The sequence below is a fragment of the Channa argus genome, chromosome 8 (genome assembly GCF_033026475.1).
Source record: "Channa argus isolate prfri chromosome 8, Channa argus male v1.0, whole genome shotgun sequence".
Lineage (NCBI taxonomy): Eukaryota > Metazoa > Chordata > Actinopteri > Anabantiformes > Channidae > Channa > Channa argus.
The window spans coordinates 23866181-23891271 of record NC_090204.1 but is presented as its reverse complement, the minus strand read 5'-3'; the positions used below and the strand labels follow the sequence as shown (position 1 = coordinate 23891271).

The window sequence follows — 25091 nt, the reverse complement described above, 5'->3', positions numbered from 1 at the left end:
TAGTTTAATAAAGTTTTCGCTACTGAAATGTGTGTTAACTGTTTTAAAAAGGATATAAAAAGTGTGTAAAACAGATTTAAAAAAAAAAAAAAATTTAAACACATCTGCAAGAGAAGATTTGGAGATTTGAAGTGTGGCAGCAGCCTGCGGTTAAACCAAACTTGAAATTAAAAGATTGACATGACATTTGGAGAAAGGAAAAAATTAAATGTCCTTTGTTTCTTTTTATTCTAGAGGAAAGTAAAATTGAAGCGCTGATGGTTTCTTTCCATTCAAAGTTTTAAATTATTAAAGGTAAATAAAATGTGGTGGGACAAGTCAAAGAAATGTTTGTTAAACTTTCCATTTGAATAAAAGCAAATCTACTTAAAACCATTTATTTACTAAATATTATGCGTATTATCTGTGTTAACGGTCACACAAACACTAACCTCTAACTAGTGCTAAACACCATCTGACAGTACGTCAGTCCTCCAGCGAAAAAAGGCTCCTGTCGCTGTTTGAACCGCCTGTCGGCTTATTTCACTAACATGAAACTAACACTACCCACATGTGGTAACTTCAACTAAAGGAAGAAGGGTGATGGTTAAAAAGGCATCATTTCATGTGCATGTATGAGGTGGAGCCTTCAAAATGAATTTCTACAGTGATCACACAGTGCAACATTAGAAAATGGATGATTCCGTCTAAAGCTCACGAGCAGCACTATTAGTGGGTCACAGTCCAAGTCTCTCGGTAAAACTTAGTCAGGTTCATAAATGTCAGAACAGACGTCAGGCGTCGTCAGGACACTGCTTCGTCTTTCAGGTGTATAATGATCCCCAAGAGTTTCCCAGGGCAAAAAAGTGATTATCCTTCACTGATCAAGTCAGTCAACAACTTTTCACTTACTGAAGTCAACACTGAGGCCACAAGGACCCGCAGACAAGCAGCAGCTGAAGGCAGCAGCAGGCCTGACGCACACATGGAGACGGTCATGTCCATGGGCTCCAGACTTTGACTGAGAGCCGGAGCAGCTTGGATTTTATGTGTGGGGGTTCAACAAGGGGAAGAAAACATGAGACTCACAGACACAGATTGGGTTTAGTGCTGACTCTTCTAAATTTGTGCCAAGCTCATGAGCATTTGATTACGAAATATGAGGCTCAGTCAAGTTATGATGCTGTCAGCCTGACGCCCAGTCCAGATGTGTTTTTGATGGAAAATGGAGGGGATGGAGGGGATGGAGGGGGAGGGGGTCTGTGTGTCTCCTAACGTGGGAATTAATTATTGTCTGTTACGGTTTGATCAATGTTGTGGTTTAACATAAAAGGAATAGAAATATTGTGAATAAAAACGAAGTTATAGTGGTTTTATCACTGAGTCAACCTTTAGAAATCTCAGCAATTATTATTGATGCTAATTTTACACGTATTTACCGATTTTTAAATGGCTAACGCAAATCTGTCTCGTAAGACAGGACGGTCCTATGCAACCAAAGTGCAAACGCGATTACGTTTTTTGTAGGAAGCGTAATTATTGCGTTCCGAAACAATGTCTTTTTGAAAGAAATGAACTGTCATTAAGGGACAACCAGCTGCCAGGAGGTGGCACCTGTGTAATGCACAGGACTGTCGGATGTGTTAAAAAGACTTGGTAGATTTTCCCATATGACACCAGCCCACGATCGTTCTCAGACCACAACCAGCAGTTTGTCTTCAAAAACAGCCACTAAAGCAGAAGTTATGGATTTTGTCACCATAACAAAATAGTCTATTGTCACTATGTTTATTGGTTATTAGTCTTTGTTTTGACTCTGTTGAGAGGGAAATCATGTGTTCAGCACTTCCCCTCTGATACTGCGACGTCCTGGTCGCTGGACTCGTCTTTCCCCTCACATGAGGCTTTAAGGAGCTGCGCCCCAGACTGCAGGAGACTCATGGACGCACAGACGACCGTCACTGGACTATTGAGCTACTGAAGAAAACTTAAAGACACAAGGATCCACAGGCGAGTTGTGAGGTTACACGGTCATTGTCTCTTTTATTCATCTAATGTGGAGTTTCAGTATGAGATGTTTGGAAAGTTCTGAAATATGATTTCAATAAAATCTTTAATGACAAATGAGCCGTGTGTCGCTGTTTTTGACCATGTGAATCTGCGGAACTTATTCTGACTTGTAAATGCGTGATTTTCTGACACAGAGCTGAATTAATGTGCGAGTTTAACACCTTTTATCATTTTGACATTCGACAAAATGTGTTGTTTTTATAGTAAAACTCAAGTAATAAGTGTCTAACGCACATGTGTAAAAAAAATCAGTGCAGTAGGTTTCAATGTGAGAATAATGTTGAAAGAACAACTTTGTTGAAATAAACGTTTAACACCGAGGTATAAAAGTCTACACACGTTTTTAAGGCGTCAGCCATGACGCACGAAGTTCATGAAATGGTAGGAAATCAAAAAATAAGGTGATTACATTTCCATAAAGTGGGGTTAGGAAATTGTTTTCAATCTTGAACCGTCATTTTTACATTATTTTAGGGTTAAGTTATGCAAAGTTATTCTAAAGAATAACTTGTTATTCACTGTTGGTCTCGGGCGGCTTCAACTTTATCTCTACTGAACTTAAAATCGCTACTTTGTAAATAATTCAAATGTTCTGGTGGCTAAATATAAATAATGATAATTTTATTAGAAATAATTACAAAACGTTTTGCTGAAGCTGTTTTCGCTGTTAACTCCATTATGCTGTAAATCACCAAAATGTGAACGGGCCGCTGCCTAAAGTGAAAGCAGCGGCCCGTGAACGCTGCGTGTGGCCCAACTTGAATCATGGTTTCATTCACAAGACAAATCAGAGTGAGTCAAACTCACAGATCAGACTCACCAATCGTCCAATCATTGTCATGGTCAGTCCTCTAAGCAGATGTGGTTACTGTGGCACATTCGGACTGAGCTGGAATTTGTCCTCAGTAGTTTTACTTTGCAAAACCGCTGTTGATGCTGTACACAGCTCCTTTATATAAAAACGTGTTCAAGACAAACGAGAAACGAGAAGGACTTCACTTTTATTCTAAGAAAATAATTTATTAGCCCTGGACCATGACAATATCCTGCAAAACCAAAAAAAAAAAAAAAAAAAGAAAAAAAAAACAGTCTGGAGATTTTATAAAGCGTAGTACTTCAATCTTTTCATGGCTGGTTAGTATCAGAGTAGTATCCACTACTGTAAAACATTAAAGTGCCGTTAACACGTGGAGTTTTCTGTGAGTACAAATCCACGTGCATCGATCCTTTAGGGAATTTATTCTGTTTAAGGTCGTGGGGGGCTGCAGCTCGTGTCAGGGCCAATTTAGAGTTTAACCAATGAACATAACGTGGCAACAAGGGGAGAACACGGGGATTCGAACCCGCGACCCATGCCCTATATTCTGTCACAGCCTGGCTCTTGGACTGCGAGAAGAAAGGTGGAAAATCAATAAATAAATGTATTACTAATTTATTTACCACGAAACACACACACGACAATTAAGAAAATATGTAAAGTAAAGTAAATATGTGAAATAGTGAAAGTTTGCTGCCAAAACAAAGAAGAGACAAAGCGAAGTGTTTGTGGAAAACAGAGGTAGATTGAGAGCTGATGAAAGAAGATGTTCTGCGGCCCTGAGGAGAGAGAGCAGCAAGACAAAACTCCTTTTCCTTCTTAATATTGAACAGTAGTTAACAAATAATATTCCATACGAACCCATGAATCACCTTCTCTAAATACTGTCTGGACAATGAACCTATGATTCGTGATCTTTTGTATAACAAAAAGCAGACTGAGCTATTAACCTTCCTCTTGTGTTAGGGTCGCCACCGACCCATTTTCAGTTTTAAATGCATAAAAGAACCATATACATTTGTTTGTTACATCAAGGCTTTTTGATTTTGTCAGTAACCTCTATTTCAACAAAAAAAAAAAAAACTTCTCACTTAATTATGAAATGCTCTTATTGAAATTATGACCTTTGTGATGTTAGGGTCGGTTTCGACCCACTTCTAAAAATAAGGTTATAAAGCAATAATTAGAGCAAAAACTGAAATAATAAGTGCACCGTCAGCCTAAACACTGACAGCCAGCTCGTCTCCCAATCACGTGAGCTTTAGGTGACTCTTGTTTTCCTGGCTGCACAAATACAGAACAAACAAACAAACGTGGACGTTTCCAGACGTGCGAATCAATATTGAATTGGTGACTTGCAGACTTCACTTCTCCAATTCTTAAGTTTTATTGTTTCAGTGTTTTTTTTGTATATTTTACGGCTGATTTAGGACACGGGTGAAAACTGAGCCGTTAAAACAAGTGATGGTAACAGAAAGCTAACGCAAGAGGAAGGATAACGAATGAATGAAACGACGCTGCTGCTGTTTGTGATGACGTCAGCGGACCTCCCTCCCTCCCTCTGTCTCCCTGGCTCCTCCCATCCTCTGTCTTGACCCTCTCTCTGTGGCACCAAGTCCACACACTGACAGTCTGTCTTTCACATCAGCAACAGGAAATCAGGACACGTCCAAAGGGTGAGTAGGTTTTATTTGCAGGTCAGACATGAACGTGCGGGTAGGATGCACTGCAAAGATAACTTAAAAAGATATGCAGTAATATTTTCCATACAGCTTCAAGGTGTTGGTGGAAGTCTTGGTATTTGGAGTTGGAAAGGTGGAGATCAAATCGCAATCCTCGATTTTTCTATCCGTGCTCGGGACCCTCGGTGGCTGCGTGAGGCCCACACCTTCCGCATCCCAACCCAGTGGTCTACCATGGGGGCCTGGGTAGGGAGGGCATCAATGAATAAACCAGAAAATACCTGAACTCTGAGCGCAGTGAAGGCGACAGTCTGTTCGGCAGGTTAATGTGCACGTTTGAGTCCTTGCAGATGAGTTATACTCCTGACACTGAGTGAAGTATCACTGTGACTCACAAATATGCACCTAAACAGTCAGGTCATCAAATTTATTTTTAGAAAAATTCAACTTCCTCTATGAACATTTTATTGAAACACTTTTGTTATAACCAAAAACTTGCTTGCATCCATCCAGCGCTCGATCTCGTTTGTTCATCTAAAAGGTAAAATTATTTTACACAAGATTAATGCAAAAGTAAATAGTTATCGTCGTAAATACTAACTGTGCAACTTATTTTTAACACTTGCACAAATAAGCATCATATTTAATATGTCTGAGGGACGGTTAAGATTGTTAGGGTCTTGTATCCCCTCTGAACCGGTGCCGGGTTCTGTTACGGAGCCTGTTCACCGGCACAGAGCTGGACAGTGTGAGTCCGAGCAGGAACAGCGACCTGTTCTCAGCCTTTCGTTTGCACCGAGGCCGGGCCCTGGTCGGGACGTCAGCCAAGTATCATCAGAGACAGAGAAGACAGTATTACTGCAATACTGTAACAGTATTTACACTAAGCTGTTCACTGGGTTTTCCAAGTGGGTCTATATACATTTCCAATAAGAAGGTTTGAATTTGGTTTATAAAACTACAAACAGTGATGGCTACATGCAGCAGGTCACAGGAAGAAGAACTGATATCACAAACACGAATAACTAGCAGGTCTTTGACGGCGAGTTACTGTCTATTTGTAATGTCAAATCTAAGTTAGAAGTAGGATTCGGGACAAAAAGGTTAATTTGGGCCCTGGGTGAGACCCTGCAGGTTTACTACACTCTGATACTGTTTGGGTGATAAAACATATCAAAACGCCAGCAGATGTAACTGATGAAAATACCTGTAAAAGAAAAAGAAGCGTGAAGAAAAGTCGTGGTGTGGTGCAAAACGTCATTATATCACTGAGAAAATGTCATTGATCACCTGGCAACAACATGTGGGCACCACGGATTTATCACATCTCTGTCATAGCTCTGTCATGTTGAAACGGACTGTGGCTCCTTCACAGTCTTCGGAAAAAAATCACTAACAGGAAAGTAAAAAATCAAAATCATTCAGTCTGTTGCTCTTCTCAGTAGCCGTGTTTAGATTTATTTTTTTTACCCGATATTTTATATCCTTTAAAGGAACTTCTTCTTCTGCCCCCCCCCCCCCTCCCCCTCCACTCTCCTCCCTTAGAATGGCCTCCCTCTGCTTCAGTACGTCAGATCCAGCTGCAGTAAACGCCACCAAGCTGTACGACTTCAACAATGATGATGCTAATCTGTGGGTCAGACAAAGTCAGCTCCCTCCATGTTCCTCCTCCCTCTCCCCTCCTGAATTCCTCTGCCTGGTCTGTCTCCAAATAACGGTCTACGCTGTGTGCACGAACCTGACGAACGCAGTGAAAGTAGTGATGGAGGGTGTCGGAGTCCCCATCAACATAGTGCGCGGTGGTAAGAAGCTCCTGGTTCTTTTTTAATCCCCCAAAACAATTTGTGTAGGGACTGATGGGCTGGATCCACATTTCCATCCAACACCTGACATGTGACATGAACAGTTACCTGACATGTTCACAGACGCACACATTGGCCTGTAGTACTGTAGTAAAAAAGGGAACTTTTGTTTCAAGCCTGTTGAACATCTACATTTTCTCTGTAGTCATGTTGAAAAGCATTTTCACTTCATCTTTTCATGACTCAACACATTATGACCTCTTTTTTATTACAGATTGCCCAAAGCTAGTCTCCGAAGGTGAGTCACAAATATGTACTTCTCTGTTCTCTTTAACTAGAATGTATGCGCTGGTAAAAGAAGTATTGCTATTTGTAATGAAGTTAAACGTTTACATCGAATTTTAGCTCCGTTGTATTTAAATGTGTTAACTTTCCTGCTCCTGCTTCCTGTTCTGTTTGTTCCACAGCTGTCTCATCAATTGCTCCTATAGGCTTTGTTGCCTGTGATGGACAGTAGATGTTACGCTCCCTTTTTGTCAAGGAGTTAAAATGAAAGAGCATAAAATTGGTAGATTGCTAAAAATGTATTTTTAATATTGTACCAGACAAAACCTTACAAAGCTTAAGCGCGTTTAAATACAACGTGTAAAAGAACCAACCAAGGAAAAAAACACGCACTAGACGCAGAACTCAGAGAGCGATAGCGGCAAATAGAGAAGGCAGAACAGGACACAGACCTGGCACCTAACAGTAGATGACAAGGATCAGATTCTCATTGCTTTATTGTTTCCTTCCTTTATATTTTAATTTGTTATCTATTATTAATATTTATTTTCAACAGATAGTCACGCAGGACGGCTGAGCGCTGCCATTATCATCATCATCATCATCATCCTCATCATTGTCGGCGTGGTTTGGCATAGATGTCACCAGCAGCAGAGGGACAGGTAGAGTTTGTTCGGACACCTTTTCCTCGCTTTTGACTTTCAGTTTGTGCTTTAGGAACAGCTGCTTGCTGCCCCGTCTGTGGGAACTGTGCGCATTGAAATGGTTTAGTTGTGATTTTGGCTCGTGTCTCAAGCCTGTGCTGATGTCTGCGTGTTTGAAATAAGTAGAAGAAATCCCTGAGGATTAGGGACGGGGAGAAAACCCCGCTGAAAGATGTTAAAGTAGCAGCTAATTAAGTGTTAACACATGTCAACACTTCGCAGATCCCAGGGTCACACACACACACTTTCCGGCTGATGTGCTTGGCTGCCTGGTTTGTGTAGCCACAAACCAGACGCTTCTTCACACACTGCAGTGTTGGAGTCATTTGAAAGGAAATGAAGCCAACTTTTAAACCTTTGAGCTTCATAGTCACGGTGTTTAAAAATAACAAGTGTAACGTGATGCTAATCAGCGATGTGCAGCGATGCATATCACCAGTATACGATCTGAAGATTCGAGGTTATTTGGACACAATTACAGTCATCATTCGCCAGCAGCTGATTTTATTTTATTTTTTTTTTTTTTTTACCTATCACAGAAACAGAAACCTGATTCCTGTAGTTAGGGTAGTAGATTTCCACAGGTGGATTTCTCCTGGAGAACAAGGATACATGTAAATGTTCAATTCAACTTTATTTATATACAGAACCAATTCCCAAACAAAGTCATCTTAAGGCGCTTTACATAATAAAGTCAAGACTATGAAGATGTAGAGAGAAACCAAACAAATCCCCCCTTGAACAAGAATCAGGCAACAGTGCAGAGGAAAATCCCTTTGAGCTGAGCGGAAGGTGGAGAGAGGGGAAAAAAAAACATTCAAATTCAAAGTGTTTATGGTCATATGCACAGACAGAAAGCATGTTTCCCTGCACAATGAAATTCTTACTTTGCCGTCCACAATAAATGTCATACAGTAGGTAAAAGTAGAAGAGAAATCTGATTACTCAGCTGTTTTTGTTTTTTGTTTTTTTTTATTGATCATTGATAGACTTTTAATTCCGTAGTTGACACGTCATCAATGGCCCAAACCTCTGTCCTGTGTCCACAGTGAGCTGCAGAAAAACGACCAGACTGAACCACTGAAACAGGTCCAGGTGGAGAATGGAGGTGACCACGTGGTCCAGGCGGACCAGCGACTGTGACGCTGGGTTTACGCTAATTAGATGAACTATACGAACAATTGCTTACAATGCAGTTAAGACTGGAATAGGTTGATCTCACAGTCGTATTGATGTGAAATTGAACTGCTAAAAGAATAAAAAGAATTAAAAAACAATTCAACGGGTAAAAGTAATATGTTAAACATTTATTCAGCCTGTGTGATACTTTACAAATGAGTTTAATTTTTCTACATTTCTGTATTATTTGTTTGGAAAGTGACCTTGAGGTTTTAAAAAAAAGAAGCTGTGAACTGAGATGGAAATAGTTTTATACAGGGCAAATAGCAATAGCTAATGTTTGGCTTCTCGATAATAACAAAGCTACAGAAAACAGAAAAGAGGAAAACTAAAATCAACATGTCTACTGTCTTTTAAGATATAACAAAATTAATTCTATAATCTAATTAATACAAGGTACAAATGCAAAATGTACAGAGCTCCGGGTCAGAGTTCTCTTCCCTAACAACAACAGAGAGTGTCAGGCCAGAAGTCTGACTGACTCTCTCTCCCTTCACCCAATCTTATGTAGAGAGTCTGTTTGGGTGATTTTACGGCTTCCTGCCAGCAGTGTCTCTTTTCGGGTTGTCTTCCTTATCAGGAGAAGCATAGAAGGAGAGTTGTTTCTGTTCTGCCGCAGCTCCCTGGTAGCCACCTGCAAGACAACTCCCACGCATCCCTCACCTTATCTTTCACACTCCCCCATCCACTGTGCTTGGTTTTATTATTATTCATACAACATTCTACTCATGTTACATTCTATACACTTCTCTCAGCTATAATAACGCATGTTCCATATAAAACTGCATTATTAATATAAGTAAAACAAAAATATAAGGCATATTCAAACAATATTTCCCACTTTACAGATATTTCTCTGTGTGCACTGCACACCACAATGTCCTCAGTCAGCCCCAGCATGTGAATGTGCAACTCCACCCAGATAAATGACTCAACCCGGGAAAAATACTGATACTCGCAGGCAGTAGCACGATGACTCAGTTCACCTGAGTCTGTCTTGGCTGCCATTAAAAATCCATACAAGGGTTTATTCTAAAATATTGTTGTAGCTTCAGGCGTTTCCTTCCAATTGCATATGTAGCTTTGTGTAAAGTTAATTCAATGCTACGCTGCTGGTTCTGGGCCCTGCTCGCTTTTCAACTGCACTACCCACTGAGGATTACCTGTGTCAGGTGTGTTAATCAGATGATGGAAGATACGGGTTGTGTGTGGATGGTCAGAAACACAAAGGAACGCAGCCCTCGAGCCCAGAGTTCAAGGACCCACACACTCAATGCCTGTTTTGTGGCCCCCACCCATTTCCTGCCGAGTCTTCTTTCTACTCTCTCTACCCACAACTTCCTCCCCCAAACACACATTTTCCCTGCAGTGTTCTTTGTTTGGTTTTCCCTCTGCCTCCGGTTGTTTTTTTGAACACACTAACATTCCTCCCGTCACCTGCTAAATGGAAACGTATTTATTGGCAAGAGAGAAGTAGGTATCAGTTCATTTAGAGAATGAAGCCAACTTCTTGGCCGTGGCTTTCATTGAAAGGAGGAGTCTTTCCTCTTAGCGACACACATCCTTTCGTCAGTAGCTATGAATTCCCGCTTTTGGTGAAGACAGGGGTTTTTGGCTTCTTGTTAGGTTTTACCAGCACTGTCAGCTGGGATTTAAGTTCAACTTTGTAGATTTTTCACCTGCCTGCCAAACGTGTTTGCCTCAGTCCCAACCTCTCACATTCATCTTCTTTTACAAAAAGTCTGTCAACTAGAAACTTTTGGACAAATGTCAAATTTCAGGGCTGCTCTTATGATTTAATCGTGTTTGCTACACACACAAGATCTGACATATATACAAGAATATGAGCTTAAATATCAGTGTTTTTTTTTCCCTGTACAGTCTGTTGGATGATGTTAAATAGTCAGGGCTTCACTTTCACCCTTTTCACAACCCATGTGATCAGTAAGGTTTGGTGTGATCAGTTATGATCAGTCCAAGTGTCTTTTTAGGACATTAATTACTCCAGTAAATACAATTTACTTCATAATTTCAGGGAAAACACAAACCAGCGAATTTTACATTCACAGAGAGCAAATAGTAACATGCATTGTGCTAAAAGGAGGAAACAGTGTGAGGACTGAAGAGCAGGGCCGTGTATGTTTGGCACCAGTCACATTTTCAGGTGATGTAATTGGATTTTCCCTGGGCTGCAGTGCCACATTCACTCCCCCTGCAACTTGGTCGTACTTGTTTTAATAACAAGTAATGTGTACAAATGATCATAAGACAAAATAATCTGATGATAACTTAGTAGAGAAACCGGTTACTGTAAATCTGCAGATTCAGAAATATTCACAAATTATAATTACTGTATCGTCACATAGGACACTGCATGCGTACTTGTGCCCTGTGTCTCTCAGTAGCGTCTTTGCAGGCAGAGAGACACCAACTGTCTCAATTTTTATTTTTTGCAGCCTTGACAGACTGATGAGAGGGGGATGTGGAACCTATCAAACTATATCCGGTCAAAGGTCAACACACAACGTGATCTTTATTTTTTCTAAATAATCAAAATTTGTTGACAGCCAAATTTAAACAATGAAAAATCTGGAAAGGGAGAATGTTTGGATGATTAGTTGATTCTAATAGGTCTCCACTAATCTGTTAAGTGGTTTTCTTTAAAAAAAAAAAAACACGTCAGTCTCTTTCAGAATAAAATGTAATGACGCTTTGTTTGCATTGTTTGTTGCTAAGGTGTATTTTCATAATTTCCTTCCAATAATTTCCTTCCTGTTGTATTGGTCTTAAATCACTGACTGTTGCAGGTAAATACGGTGTCAACTGCCAAATCGTGAAATTGAAGCCCTAGTGCTGACGAAAGCTGACACTTGAAGAGGGAAATTCACTGGGATCAGCTCATATAATAATTAATTCATTCATTAATTCATATTTGAAGGTGCCAATGCAGAAAACAATTCAGTCCTTTGCTGACAATGTCAACACTTATGATCATGTTGAAACAAGTGAAACGTTTCCCCATTTAATCTGCAGTTTTACACTTTGCTAAAAACACAACAGTTCTCATACTCATGAAGATGCTCTGCACAGTGATGAGGTTCTGTTTTTTTTATTAGATTCATTCTCACGGAGGTACAAGTCTTCTTACTACCATTTCTCTGAATATGTTTCTGTAGTGGATTTTGTCTTCTAGTCAGCCAAACTCTTTCAGTGCGGCTGTAGCATTCACACAGCTGGCCGATGAAGATGCCGGCACAAGCGTGGTGGACGGCTTAGATGTTGGTCTCTGACCGGTGCCGTGAATTTATTCTGGTGGCATCATGCGGAGTAGAATGGACAGCAACACTTGAGCATCACTGTGAAAAGACGCCGGCCAAGTTTCCTTCATTTTACAAGGTAACATATGTACCCACACATGTGCTGTGCTTTGAATGACTTGTAATGCAAAAAGCAAAACACAGATTTATAGAAAATGACAATGGATAATTAAACTGCGGCACTAGCACACGTGAGCATATTCATTTTTCAGCACCAAGGAACATAATGTGGCAACAACAATGCATATAAATATTTCACAACCTTTAAATTTTCCTCCAACCCAAAATCAAAACTTGTCTGAACTCTACAGTGTTGGTGCTGCTGGCTGATTGACACACACGCTTCCTCTGAGGTAAGATGATAAGCCCACATACCTTTGATAAAACAAATGCAGCATCAACACAACATTCCTCCAAACGAACATGAAATGAGAGTTTTAAGGCAACTTACCCAACCAACTTATACAGGTTCTGGGCTGGGACGGCTTCACCTAACCCACACCTCTGCCGAGTGACGGATTATGACGCCTAGCGGCCGCTTACGCTGTTTGCACCGTGGGAATCAGACTCATTGCTTAAAAATCTGTGGGAGACATTGAATTTGTTGTTCATCACTTCTATGCGTCCTGACTCAACATAGAGAGGTGAGGTGTGTTACAGCAGGAGAAGTGTAGAAGTGTGGTTTCCCAGCTGGAAGATAAGATCAGATTGTCAGTCAGTTCTCCTCGTCAGTCATGTGGGAAAACGTTAAAAACACTATGACACACACTATGAAAAGTAATTGGTCATGTTGTAACTTGTCGCACTGATTGATGGGCATCATTGTTATGACAACATGTTGGAACTTAAGAGGCTGGATGTTAAAGTGAGCGTGTCAGTGTAAATGTTGGACGACACATCAAACACTCAATGTTCAATTCAATTCAACTTTATTTATATAGCGCCAATTCACAACAAAGTCATCTCAGGGCACTTTACATAATAAAATCCAGACTACACAAGTATGTAGAGGCAACCCAACAAATCCCCCTTGAGCAACTCTTAGGCAACAGTGGATAGGAAAAACTCCCTTTAACGGAAGAAACCTCCAGCAGAACCAGGCTCAGGGTGGACGGCCATCTGCCTCGACCTGTTGGGGTGAGTGGAAAGGGGAGAGAGAAAAGAACAGAGCAACAAAAAGCAACAACAAAACATCGGGCAGATTGGTAGGACCAGTAGCTGCATGCTGGAAGACACAAATGTTGAATCAATGTTTTCATAAACTAGATCTACAACATATCACGATTGACTTTGAATGACCTCAGGGCTGCTGCACTCACTAGATTCCTCACTGACTCATTCTGGCATAAGTGAGTTAACAAAGAATCAAATAAACAGTGAAGTTGATGCTTTTATGTAAATTCAGCTGCTGAGCTGAGTGGTTGGTTAAAAGACACCATAACCTGTGAAACCTTGTCAATCTTGTAGTTCTGCTCTGCATGTTTCTCTGTCCTGCTGATTAAACTCACCATAGCCAAGACTGTGAGCTGCCTATTGCCTCCTTAACCTTTTTTTTTCCACTGAAGCTCCTGTTCAGGTGATGGACTCATCAGAAGCCTGTTCCAGTAAAGCAGGTGTGCGTCAAAACTAAGCAGCATCATGACTGTGGGAAACACCTAAACTAAGTCAGATTGTTGCTGTGAGCAGATAGAAGCTCTCTACAATTTATTGAGGAACAACAGCTTGGAAAACAGAAACCAAGAATCGATTCAGAAGGGAGGCAAAACTCATCCCAACATAAACAAGAAACTCAAACTAAACAAATAAGAGGATCAAGCGACAAGAACCCAACTAGTTGGCACATAGACAGTCGACCTGGAACCGATTAACTTATAACAGATCAAATGATGAGGATCTGACAGGCTGAGTCTAAATAGTGAGAGGAACAGGTGTAAACAATAATGACTGATTATGAATAGTAAAGCTGCTGGAATAGGATGGGAACAGGAAGTGGGGAAATAGAAGTCCAGGGCAGGAAGTGAAACTGAGGGCCAGATCATGACAAACACATCCCGGAAACATAGAGATAGTGATTTAGAGAGGTGTTTCTTCCTCCTCCTCCTCCTCCAAGGCAAAGCCCAAACACGTCTAAATGACATAATGGGAGGTAGAGCCTTTAGCTATCAAGCTCCTCTCTTGTGGAACCAGCTCCCTGAAGTTGTTGTGTTTACTCCTACAAATCTCAGAAATACGCCCACTAACCATTTAGTTATTTTGGATGACATAGCTTTGGCCCCCGGTACTACTGGGAGGAACCTGGAGTTATTTTTTAATGGGATATGTCCTTTACCTCACACATAAAAAGAATGAGGAGGTCTCAGTAACCTGGGCTCAGAGAGTGTGAACCAAGTCCTAGCTCTACTGCTGTAGACTCAGCTTGCTGGGGGCACTGAGAGGTGAATCCAAAGCTTCTGCAGAAAGGGACAGAGAGAGGGGGATAGAGAAGGACAAAGACAACTACGGGAGAAAACACAAAGAGTTAATGACATACACTGGTGACAATTGTGGGGTGGGGGGGGTGGGGGTCTCTCAGAGAGCTCTATGGGTAAAAAGCAGTCTAACAGGGAGTGGACTTGCACTGCTGTACGTGAAGATCTATCTGTAATATTTGGGGGGAGGATCTGGTGAATTCGTTCTCTAATAGCTACAATTTTATTCATAAAGAAAGTCATGAAGCCATTGCTGCTCAAAGTTAAGGGAAAACTAGGCTCAGCAGAACTATGGCTCTTAGTCAGAATGAAAAGAAACCACGGTTGTCACATTAATGATGAATAATAGGATGTTCTGGTATCACTGAGAGCTTTTTTTGTACATACAAGCACTTAAATTGTTTTTTTTTTAAGTTGCGTGTTTGTGAACTATACCATGGAGATCGCCTCTGCTGGTTTACTGCCTTCTTTTTCAGAGGGGCAACACTATCGAGTATTGTACGTAGTGAGCCTGCAGAATTGTCAACAAGATAATCTATTTGTGCAGGAGTAAAGTTAAGGTGGCTACTTTTTATTGTATTAACATATTGTGAAGCAAATGATGAAAGAATCGTTTCTTTAAATTTGTTTGCAGCTTTTTCACTTAAGCATCTGCTACAGTGGAATTTTTCTCTAACTGCTGTATAGTCCGTTATTGCAAATTCAAATGTTATTAGAAAATGGTCAGACAGAAGAGAATTATGAGAACACATCCAATTGTCAGTTTCATGCCCTATGTAAAGACAAGTTGGAACAACATCAGTGAGAGGGTTTAATTACATTTTGGGGAAAACCAACTGACTAATAATAAATGAAACGCAGTGTTGAGGCTGAAACTGGACATGAGCCCAGATGTATTGCTGCAAATGCTCCCAGAGACTGTGTGTGTGCCAAAGATGGTGGGTGTGAACGCACGGCGACCTGCCCACCCCCCTGCGGGCGGTCCATGCTGCCTTTAAAGTGGAGCGCGTCACAGCAGGAGCGCAGTGAAGTTTGGCCGCAGGCAGCGTGGAATAATCAAAATGTAAGTACAACAGAGAAAAGTTTGCGTCTGTTTACTTTGTGTCGGATGCTTTAAAACGAGCGCGTAATGAAGTAGCAGCCGGTTTTAAGATGATCGGGGCTCCCGTGCCTCCGGCTCGGCTCGTCCGCCCCTGCGCGCTCTGTCCGCACACTGAAACCAAGCGTCACACGTGAGATGCTTCTGACTCACTGCTGATGTGTGTTACATGTGTGCGCCGACGTCTTGACACACAGTGTGAGCGGTTGTCCACCAATTCCCACAGTTGTTGGTTCGATCCCCACTACTTCCAGTCACATGTCAAAGTGTCCTTGAGCAAGACACTGAACCCCAACTTAGTTGCTCCCGGTGAGCGTTGGCCATAGCAGCTTCCCCATCAGTGCGTGTGCGCGTGCGTGTGAATGGATGAAAGCGCTTCGGGGTAGAAAAGCGCTGTATAAGTGCAGAACATTCATTGTTTCTTTGTACAGCGACCAGACACCGTGTGCAAGTCACATTTTGTCATGACAACGTCTAATTACAGCAAAGAAACATCTAACTACAGTCCGACAGTGGTGGAAAGTAACACAGTACAAATACTATGTTACTGTACTTAAGTACTTTTTGACATATTAGCAGGACTCAAAGTGAGATGATATGCAGACATTTTACTCTTCGGCTTCCTGAACTTGAACTTCGCGTTTCGATTTGTGACTATTACTGTTAATTAACATGAAGCAGCACTGGTCCACAGAAAAGGAGAGAAAAAAATAGTCAAGTACTTTGACTTTTAATACTTTAAGTAAAATACAAATCGTTTAATTATTTACATTTGATTAAGTAGAAATGTGAGTGGGTACTTGTACTTTTATTAGAGAACCTTGTTGTATGTTTATTTTTCCTTTTCCTTAAGTACAGAATGAACATGTCGCATGATGATGATTCACCGACTCCCACCTCCCTTGTTTCCTTTCTGTTTTCTCAGGATGAACTTGACTTGTTACAGCTCCAAAGATCCAGCTGCAGAGAACTTCCGCTTGGTGTTTGACCATAACTCTGACCACGAGAACCTCTGTACAAGAGGCGATCTGCAGGCCCCCCTCCCCTTCTGTTCCTCCTCCGCCCTCCACCCGGACTCACATTGCCTGGTCTGTCGCTCCGATGGCCTCGTCTACATCTTGATCCGTGATCTGGCAAAAGGCGCAAATGTGATGATGGAGGCTTTGGGCCAAGTACCAATAAAGAGAAGTGGTAAGAGGTGGTTCGAGCCATTTTCTCCACAGCAGTAATGACAAGAAGAAAAACAAGTCATAATATAAGTAAAAAGTTGTACTAATACTTGATCTGGAGTTGGAACAAACTAGATTCACCGACTGTCATCTGTTCTTTATTGCAGACTGTCCCAAAGTTCTTGATGTCTCTGATGGTAGGTGCCATTTAGTTTGATTGTGATACGGTCAGTGGTGAAAGAAGTATCGCAGTTATTTCTTATAGTACTTGACAGTTGGAAAATTCCTTCCTGTGCGTGTAAGAGTGAGGCAGTTAACAAAGTACTGAAAAGTAAGTTTACTCCAAGTCCAGATTTGATGTACTTTACTTGAGTATTGCAATTTCATGCTACTCTAGAGGCAAATGTGTTTTTTTTTACTTCTACATGCATCTGCCCACTTTGCATTTTACAGTTTTTACGTTTTTTTTTGTTTGACACTTTTTTTTCTGATTTTATAAAATATGATGGACTGTGGTCAATTGAGGGCCCCAGAATTTTCAAATACTTGCAGGAACATTCGTAAAACTTTATAAGTGAGTGATCAGTTTAAGTCATATTCAAAGAGAAAAAGCCAAATATTTGATGGGTCCACGTTCTTAAATCAAGGGATTTCACCTTTTTTCCTTTTTAGTTGGACAAAACAGGACACTGGAAGGAAACGCTCCCTCCGGTGAGTAGCCCACTGTACTGTGAGCAGCAGTCCTCCACCTGTGTGTTAACTTGCACAGTAGAAGTCAGAGGTGACGTCTCTGGATGTTTTGTCTGACCAGCAGAAATATCGTCTGCTAGTTTAACTCTGTCTTCTTAGTGCAGCTATTCGCATTCTTACCTAAGCGCAGCACTGAAATGGTCCATTTTGTTTGTCGCGTCACAAACAGAATTAAAAAGACAGTGGGTGGAAAAACGGGAGATTGTGTTTAATGTCTAAACGTCTCTGTTCTCCATGTGTCTCACTGCTGCACCTCATGTCCGTCCCACAGCTGATCAGCTCAGCTGGGCTTCCGTCTTTACGATGGTTCTCTTCGTCCTCGGGGTCGCCGGCGTCATCGTTTATGCGGTTTGTAAACTTTGGAGGAGCAGACGTCAACGGCAGCAGAGGGACAGGTAATACTACAATGTACTATATTCCTGTATTTCTAAGCATCGTTTTCTATTTGTCTCAGTTTCCTTTAAAACATATTGTCTAGTTTTATTTGACATTTGCAAAGTAGCTGGTGTAAACAAATGTAACAGGGTCGTGTCTGCAGCTGGTGGACTGTGTTTGCAGACCTACACATCTTTTACACAAGCTGAATGGACAAAGTTACTGTCTTGAAAGCTAATTAAAAGACAGTGACAGTCTAACAACTGCCACAACTTGCAGGCTGCTTGTTTTTTCGAGCAGCATGCTGGTGGAGTGGTTAGTGCTGCTGGTCCCCGGTTTTTAATCCCTGGTCCTTCTGTGTGTAGTTTGCATGTTCCCCCCCCCCCCGTGCTTGCGCTAGTTTCCTCCTGTCTCCTCCCACAGTCCAAAGACATGTTAGGTTAAATGGTGTGAATGGTTATCTGTCTGTGTGGGGCCCCGAGCCTGGACACCCACCCTGTGACAGCTATGATTTTATTGCCTAGTTTCCTCGTGGACTGTGTGTGAGCAGAGGCTTGTTGAGGATCTGATCACGAACATGATAAATCCCGAGTTAATGTTCTGCTGTTCCCACAGAGCGGCTGCAGTCGACCCCACTGAGGAGGAAGCTTTGGCTGAAGATGCTGTTTAGGAGTTTAACGTCCCACTTTTAGCCAAGAGGTCACGTTTGTGGAAACTAAATGATCTCAACACTCTAAATGATTGATTTTACATGTGTTTTCAAAAAATGTAAATCATTGAAATTGACTGAATTAAAATTCATAATTTGTAACCTTTCATCATTGCTTTGTTATTGCTTCATTGGAATTTACCATCTACTTATGTAAAATCAGGCAGGTCAGTGATTTTGCATTTTGATGTCAATTTGGAAAATCAGATGGACGGACTCACCACAAGGCTAAAGAGACATTTCCACATAATGTAGTCATCACATTTTCTTGATAGTTAAAAAAGCCATGATGGGAGCTTCAGTTGTTTAATGGTTATGCAATAATTGATTCTTTATACCGGCCCAGGTATTGCGGCACAAGTTGTTGAACAACGTCAAGATCAAAAAGCATCGTATCGCAAGACCTAATAATTCAGGGAGGCTTGTCAAAGTGTAATATTAATAGGTATAAGCTTAACGCAGGCTATTGGAAGCTCACTTAAAGTGGAAGTTGCCCTTTATGACTCTCATTGGCCAGAAGCCTTTGCCAGTTAGTGGAAAACATGCTCCACCTTAAGAGTTATCTTAAGGAAGGATGTCTCTACTGAAACACTGACACATACCGAGTCCTATAAACAGTCAGAGTTCATTTTTCATGCCCCTCAGTGAGTCATGGGAGCGCAAGATTCGGAACATTTGCAATATTTTCAGTCTTACTGTTGCTGAGTGATTAAGCAGACTGGATGACCTCCCTCCCTTAGAACACTGCTCTATGAAGCTATGGCCGCGGTTGACAGTCGTCCATTGACTGTTGATGGAATCAGTGATGTCTAGAGCCTCTGACCCCAAATGACCTCACCTCTGAACTACAAGGTTGCTCTATGGCCTCTGGGAAAAATTGTAAAAGGACACGTGTGCTGCGAAACTGGCACAGAGTACAGTATTTGACTGAACAGTTCTCGAGCAGGTGGAAGGAGGAATGATTCCGGAATGTTGCCACAAGGCAAAAATGCATGTAACCGGGTGTAACCGGTGTACCAAACCAAATGACGTATTACGAAGAAGGACACACTTCCAGTGGCAGCTCGGATGAGTGGTGCTGGTGGTGCTTCTCCCTGAAAGTGAATAATTAGCTGACAATTCCAAGAGACACTTACATAAGACACGTTTTAAACGTTGTGGCCATTTAATGTGATTTCTAAATGCTCCCTGAGAGACGTCTGCAAAAACTCCCATTGCAAGTCATCCTGACTTTCTTAACCAAAAATCAAGAGCTTGACACATTTGTCATTAGGCTGGTTTTCACAAAAAAAAAAACCCTGATGCATGGTCAGTTTGTTTCTGCTTTGTGAGATGGTTAAAGCTCGATCACTTGTTCAGTCCACACAGAAAGGCCACTGTCAGATCTGTCAGACCACCCACTGCTTGATCCACCCTCTAGACCGTGTTGACTCCGGCCAACTGAGTGATTCATGACATTTATTGCAAATTCAAATTTGCAGTCCACAGCTGTAAGGAATTAAAGCTTTGAGACAAACACTTGGACCCAAGAAAGACTGAATACATTGGACATGTTGTCATGGGAACAGAGACTTTTGACTGAGACTAACTAACTTGAACACTTTTCTGACAGGACTTTACTTAAATGTTTTCTCCTTGACCTAGATTCTTGCTGCCTTGTACCTCACTTGTAAGTCGCTTTGGATAAAAGCGTCTGATAAATGACTAAATGTAAATGTAATTTACCCGGAAGTCACTGAGAGATTTGCAGAGTTGAGAAGAAATCGTGATCAGCAACATCTCTGAGTTCATTTGTGTGTGTTTTGTGTATTTGACTTTATATATTGCTGTTGGTTTGAAATGTTGTAATGCGTTTGGTTTTTATATTATTGATAATAATCCCAGGCCAAGACCACAACACCTCAGATTCAATAATTTTAGGTTACTTATTTGTTTAGCTGTGCTTCACAATCAGAGAAACTGTTCACCGTTACAGTGAATTGTTTGGGGTTTTCACGTTTTAATTTTAAAGTCACTTCCAGTAAAGACACGAAAACTTTAGCCGTGATGAGGAAATATGTTTAAGTAGAAATCAGTCTGTTGCTTTTCCCAAAACTGGTTCAAATTTGTTTTATGTTTTTATGAAATGTGATTACAGATAAACAATTTTAAATATAAATGTTACATCTGCAATAAAAATTGTGAAAATTGTGGTATGTGGTTCTTTGCAGATCACTGGTTCCTGCAGCTCACACCTCTGCACGGTGTCCCCTCACACTCCTACAGTAGTGAGAAGAATTAAAGCTTGGTGCTAAAATTATCTTTTGGTTAACTGTGAAAAACTGGCACTTGTCTTCCAATATGTGCACGGACGTACACCTGCATGCTTCTCCGCAGGAAAACATGGCAGCTTAAATCTGCATGAAGACAAACACACGAAAGTGCAGGGCTATTTAAAATGACACACTCACACAGTCTGCTGCATGTGATATGAGGATTGGCTGCAGCTCCTGAGCTGTGTCTGCAGGGTTTAATGCTGATTTGAACGCTGTGAATTAGCAGCTGTTGCTTCAAGAAAAATGCTCCCGAAGAGTTTATGAAACGGTTCAGTGTCTGCAAAAACTCCCAGTGCAAGTCATCCTGACTTTAACCACAAACACTTAGGTTTCATGCATTTGTCAGGCCTGTTTGTCAAAAGTGTGCGGTAAACCCCTGATGCACCACTTGATGCGATAACATTGTTAAGTTCTCCTTAACCATGTTCTCATCTCCTTACACACAGGTTGCTTTCCTATAAACACATACGTTCTTCCTGCCAGCACTTATTTTATTAGCTGCAGTAGCCATTTGGCATGTCCCAGCTCAGTCTACTGCTCCAACTTGCAAACCCCTCACAGACTCAGGTGGCAGTCTCCCATTTCTTGGATCAGTGGAGACAGGAAACACGGGGGGAAAAAAAAGAAGTTAAAGAGATGAAAAGGAAAAAGTAGAGTAGAATGATAATAATAGCAACAATAACGCTAACAAATGTGCAAATTGGGATGAAGTTCATGTTCAAACTACCAACAGCTCTGCAGGGACTTAACCTGGGAAGCTGCTAACCCCAGCTCACTTCATGCTAATAAAACCTTGTGGGTCTGAGATGTAGGACTTGCGTCGTGGTCTTCTCAGCTCTCTTACGTTTGTGTGACCTGGGCCTCTGAGATATGTCCCGTTTGGACCTTATGGAATGAGAAGTAAATGTGCCTTAACAGGTTTTTTTTTTATGGGTGATAACACATGTCAATCTACAATTTTAAGAGTGATTAAAAAAAAATAATTATTCAATTTTTCCCATCAGGTGTCAGATCACAAGACGGGAAAATAAGCAAAAGACAAGATTGAAACTGGTGAGTGAAGTGTGTTAATACTCTGTACTCTTAAACTCTGGTTTAAGTCCAACCGACGTTGGTGTCACATTGAGCGGCTTCTGGTATTTGGCAACTTTCACTTACTCATACTCTTACTTCAATTGGTTTGTACCTATGTGATGCTTTCAACTCAGGGGAAAACCCAGAGCAATAACACTGCGGGATAAAATTAGCTCAATCACATCAACAGTTACGTGTGCAGTAAAACCAGCTACTTAAAATCCCTTAGCAGCCGAATGTGCTAGTTGCTGTCAAATATTGGAGCATAAGTAGGTCAAATATGAACATTCCTGCCTGATGCATTCTACCTTTTTGGTTACGTCTATATGACAACAGTGTCCGTCCAGTGCAAAAACTGGTCCCTAAACAGACTCAGAAGTAAATAACAGTCCACACACAGTAACTGCACAACTTTACGAGGTGAGAATAATCAAGTTCACTTCAGTAATTGTGATGGAACATAAACAAAACATAATCAAATATTGAAGCTCCAGCTCCAAAAACATTAGAGCCTGTCTGCCTGATGTGTAGTATGTTCTGCAGAAACAGCCCCTGAAGTCCACACCAGGGTACCAGCTGAAAAGACATTAGTTAATATTCCTGTGCTGCACTTAGTTTTATTTAAACATTAATATTTCACAGGCAAATGTAATAAAATGATTCACGTAAAACTGCTCAACAGTATTTGAAAGAGTTAAACTGCTGCTCACACACGAGCTCAGCAACTGTGACGTTGCAGTAATGGTGTTGAATTGAATCAAAGGGGAAAAAAACTAAATTCCAAAGTGTTGATTAAATGCAGTGACTGGGAAAAGGAGTGGGGACAGGGTGGAGCAATGCTACTGTAACATCCTGCTGAAGCGTGCTAGACTTGTTTATGTGGTCCTGAACTATTCCCATATATTCACGTGCTCACACATACTCACATATGTGCACTTTGCTGTTGTTCAAACCAAAAAGGGTGTCGGTGGAAGCCACAGGTCATGAACGCACACTTCTCACTATCGGGACACAATGAATGTCCAACCATTCCACTGAACTAGCAAACAAAAGGAAGAATATGTCAGTTTAAATGAATTAACCCCCAAGTCATATTAATGATCATGTTCCTGGAATCACAGGCCGAGATGGACGAGTAGCAGCAATCTTCCATTCTAGCTTATCAATAAACCCTAAACCTAAACATAGTTATAACTCGTTTCTTAGCCTTACGCACCCAAACTGGAAAACTCAAAAACCACTATTATGTGTTATCGTGTACCGTCCTTCAGTCCCTTATTCAGAGTTTTTGATAGAATTTTCTGATTTAGTGCTTAGTACAGATAAAGTCATTATAGTGGGTGACTTTAATATTCATGTAGATGCTGACAGTAAAGCTTATAGTTAGTTATAGTTATGCTGCTATAGGCTTAGACTGCTGGGGGACCCCCCCCGCCAATGCACTGAGCTCCCTTCCTTGACCCTCTCTCCTCTCCTCTCACCCCACAATTGTCACCACTATATCTCATTAACTCTGTGTGTTCTGTCTCCCGTTGTTGTCTTTCTCCTTGTCTGTCTCCCTCTCTCTGTCCCTTTCTGCAGGTGTCTCCGCGTTTGAAGCTCTGTGTCTTCCAGTGTACAGCTACTGGTCCTACCAACCTGCCCCATGTTTTCTTTTCTCTCTCCACTTTTCACTCACCCCCAACCGGTCAAGACAGAATTCTGTTCACCCTGAGCCTGGTTCTGCTGGAGCTTTCTTGCGTTAAAGGGAGTTTTTCCTCTCCACTGTTGCCTAGGGCTTGTTTAAGGTCTGTGACCATTGTTGGCATTTTTCCAGGAATACAAACAAGGAGATGGTAGATAAGAGAAGGTGAAGGTGTGTGTATGTGTGTTTGTGTGTAGAGAAGGCAAATCAACAGTGTGCAGGACAAACTGCCACAGTTGCCCTGACAACGATTCTTCTTTAGCATTTGAATCCTTGTCCCACCTCCGGCTGCAACTGGGTCATGTTGTATGCAGCTGTAAACTGTGTAGTAACAAGGTTTTTTCATTACACACAGCAACTAGTGCAACAGTTTCCTTCTTTCTGTTGGTTAAAAAATGAGTGACCAGCTGTTTTATTCGTGAAGTATTAAGAGATGGATGGAAGTTGAAAAATGTCAATAGGTTTTCATCACTGGGTTATTTTATCTAGAACTTTAAACATGTTTCTTTTCATCGTAGGTTCTTAAGGTTCACTTTCAGAATCAGAAATAGATTCATTCCTTACAATGAATTTGCAGACGTGACGAGATCGTGTTAGAGCTGGAACTCAGCCTTTGTAACACTGGATTGTAGTTCATGGTTTCGTGGTCACTTTGCTGTTCACACATTTACAGCATCGTGCCAATAGGTGTCATTCTGGCCGTGCTATGATTAATAACAGCCTCCAGCGATGGCTCAGTTTTTCCGTTCATATGCACTCGTACTTATTCAGTTTCAGTGTTCGCGGATAAGTTTGAAGTGTGTGTGTGTGTGTGTGTGTGTCTGTAGCTGAAGATGTGTTTCTTTTTTCTTTTACATCTTAACAAGTAAAGTCGTCCCCTTTTAGGGAAGCAACGGTAAAATAAAATGACATGAGATCAATTATTTCCTTTCATGGACCCAAATAGTTTAGGATTATAGTAGTTATACCCACAAAAACACAATCATAATGGAAATATACAGTTTCCATTTGTTGTTCCATCACTGTGCTCACAACTAGTGAAACCTTGAATCGGGTACTAAGTGACCTTGGCCTTCCTCACACCTTCAGTGCACTGAGAAAGACCTCCCTGACATCACTTGCATAGCGTGTGAGGAAATTCCCATTTGTGATTTTCCTCAGAAGCTGGCTGACATGACGTGACTTTGATAGTGATGCTGCTAAAACGGAGCAATGTGCCCGTTTGTGGCTCAACACAACTGATGTTATGGGTCTGTCCTGCAAAGTCAACACAAAATGCTACTTTTCCTTTATCGAACAGAAAAGACTTTATTTAACTGTGATAACCTGAAGGGCTGTGTCAGAGCAGCGCCGCATACACACTGCAACTTCAACACGAAAATATGAATGTGACAAAATACAGTAACAAACAACGTTTTTATCTGGTTTCAGTTGCTATTTTTATTTGAGCCCGTTGACTTTTGTTTGGCTGATGTGTTTTACACATATTCAGAAAGTTTTCACCCTTCACTTGCTGCAGCCAGATACTACAGTTGTTCAAGTTCATGGTTTCTCCCTAATCTACACTCAGTACTGAGTAATAATGAAAAAGTTAAATCTGAATTTTAGAAATT

The 25091-nt window shown here is 41.2% G+C and overlaps 1 long non-coding RNA gene across 1 annotated transcript; it reads right to left on the bottom strand.

Annotated features, from left to right (window-relative positions):
- Positions 1 to 11611: 11611 nt before the first annotated feature.
- On the bottom strand, positions 11612 to 14334 carry LOC137132193 (uncharacterized). Its single transcript, XR_010915077.1, has 2 exons — positions 12287 to 14334; positions 11612 to 11874 (listed from the first exon to the last, which is right to left on the bottom strand). It is a non-coding gene; the product is annotated as an uncharacterized lncRNA (long non-coding RNA).
- Between the last annotated feature and the right edge of the window lie 10757 nt (positions 14335 to 25091).